This window comes from Phalaenopsis equestris, unplaced genomic scaffold (genome assembly GCF_001263595.1).
Source record: "Phalaenopsis equestris unplaced genomic scaffold, ASM126359v1 Scaffold000123, whole genome shotgun sequence".
Classification (NCBI taxonomy): domain Eukaryota; kingdom Viridiplantae; phylum Streptophyta; class Magnoliopsida; order Asparagales; family Orchidaceae; genus Phalaenopsis; species Phalaenopsis equestris.
This window is the reverse complement of record NW_018164565.1, coordinates 281,051-283,842: the sequence shown is the minus strand read 5'-3', so window position 1 is coordinate 283,842 and position 2,792 is coordinate 281,051.

Sequence of the window (2,792 nt, the reverse complement as noted above, 5' to 3'; positions counted from 1 at the left end):
AAAATTATATAATTTATATTATATAAATATATAATATCTATATTAGTATATTACTAATATTGTATATTAATATATTATTATTATTAATTTATTATATATTATTTTTTGAGTATATAATTATTTTAAAAATATCATAAGTTATATATATATATTTTTATTTAAATTTTTTTTTATTTCGAACAATAACGATTCGAACACGAACGAACGCATCATTGTTCGTGTTTGGTTCGTTTAGCAAACCGAACGAAAAAAAATTGTTCGTGTTCGTCTCGTTTGCTTATCGAACGAATCGAACACGAACGCTCTGGCGAATCGAACACAAACTGTTCGCAAACAACGAGCTTTTTTGACAGCCCCAGTCTCCCCTCGAGAAGAGACATGATGCGGTTGCTTGCCCATTGTTGGACAGCGCTCCATCTAATGCCCAATAATACCACAGTGAAAATATAGGTATGAGATTCTCTCATACTAAATTGGCTTATAAAAAACTCTCATAAAGATTATTGATTTGCATTGTAGTTGTAAACTTCTTGGAAAGGTCCATATGGACACAAACTCTAACGTAACTACATGTTTGGGCATCCAACCACAAGAGCTGCCCAACATACTGGCAAAGCATATGATACTTTGGTTGTACCAACAATGCGGAGGAAGGTGATGAAATTTAACCAAATTTGTAGAGAAAATACCTTGCACTGAAATAGGCCTTAAGTGTGGAGACCAATTGTCAACACCTACTATGTAGCCTGCCACAAATCAAGGGCGGGCCAAGCAAAATTTCATCACGTGACTCCATTGATATAAAATGCAAATAAAGCTATCCGAGCTCATTGTCACAAGTTGGATGTCGCCAAATCATGACCAAAAGCGAGTGAGTTCTTTATGTAGCAAAGTGCATAGCAAATGACATCGGAGAAGCTTGCCAACAAGGGCCCAATCCAATCATTCCCAGTTGACTTGCACTTTCTCATGATTTAGTGACACAAATATTCCATCGATTGAGATGTTGCTAATGTCATCTACTTGATCGATCTTTAGGTGGGCTAGTTTTTGCCATGCATTTCGTTTTTACCCAAGTGGTTGACTTAGCTACCCAAAATGGGGTAGTTGCCTTGTTCCTTTTTGCCAAGTTGTTGGGTCCTTGTATTAAGGAGGCATTCTGTCGAACACCTTGTGTGCATATAAACCTGTGCTAAATTTATGCTGAAATCTGCCAAAATCTGTCCACTGTTTGCTGGAACTGAGGGAAGGGGGATTCTGCAAAGCATACATGCTGCTGGAAGCGTTGCATCCTACATTTCCAGGTCCTGCTGGCCAAAATCCAAGTTGCTGCGAGCTCTGTCCAGTAAAGCCACATTACACGCCAAGCACATTGTCTGCAGTATGCAAAATTGATTGCATCTTTCGTATCCATGTCAAATGTGTCTACACCTGCAGAAAAGACATAATTCTCCACCCTGTTGTCTCAAACCGACAGCACATTGCTCCTCAAATTCCAAAATTCGCATCACATGCTCGGGATTTTCGGAATTCGCATCCTTCCCTGTAGAATTGCGTTTGAATCTTGCCTCTAGAGCAGCTTCCTTCAGTAATTCCCTCTCCCAAGCTCTCGATTTTTCAATTTCCTAGTTTTTTCTTCCTTCATGGCTGCACCATGTTGCGTGAAAACCTGCTGCTCCAGGCCTCCTGGGTGGTTCTGCCATCCATGTGGACCACGCTACTCCGCATGGCTCGAAAGATGGACTGCACTTCACAGATTCTCTGGTTTGAGCCTCTCTGGGACTCGTGACAGCTATACTGCACTGAATCTTCAACCCCGGGGAAGCTGATAGTTGCCGAACCCCCAGTGGTGGCCGAAACCTGCAGGTTTGCCCACTTTTTGCCCCTTAAAGTTCATGATGGTTGCAATAGCAGCCTTGCTATTTCCATGCACGTCCATCCCATGATCAACTTATCACTTGCGGCCACCTCCCCTCTCCCGAGGGTGGGGAGGTGACCAGCTGTCAGCCCCCCACTATGCCAGTTTCTCTCGCTAGAAATCAAGAGAGAGAAAACTACTTCACACACACACACACATAATGAAAAATAAATATATACATAAATGATAAGTATATATAATAAATAAATCATTTATTTAGATTATGTTGCGAATATGAAAACTGATCCACTATTCAAATTGACATTTTCTCATGTTTGAAAACAAATTAGATTTGATATCCAAAATTAATTGCTCTTAATTCCTTCTATGATTTGCTACAGAAGAGAATAAAATAATTAACGAACATCATTAATTATTTGATTAATTCTTTAATGGGCATAATGATATGATGAAATTAATAAATTGACATGCTAGCTCCCATTGTTATCTCTTTTTGGCATTGGTAGCTTTTCAGGTTCTTCTGGTGTGCTTCGGTTTGAAGCTCTCGGGTAGAGAGAGAAGGAGAGGAGAAGAGGAGAGAGAAAGAATGATTTCTTGTAATCGTCAAAGTAATCAATGTATGTTATTCCTCAAGTTAATAAAATATTCTGCAGCTCCGTGCACGAGATAATTTGTTGAACCATGTAAATCTGTGTGTTTTGTTGTTTTCTATTTTGTGATTTTTTTCTCGATCCGGTTTTTCTCTTTATTATCGTCATTTTTCACAGCATATTATTATATATATTTATCATTTATGTATATATTTATTTTTATATATATATATAATTCAAATTATTAAATTATAATAAAAACTTCAAGATATTTTTTAAAGGGTTAGATCGTGTTCTCATAAAAAAAAAAGCTTTATGCAAGA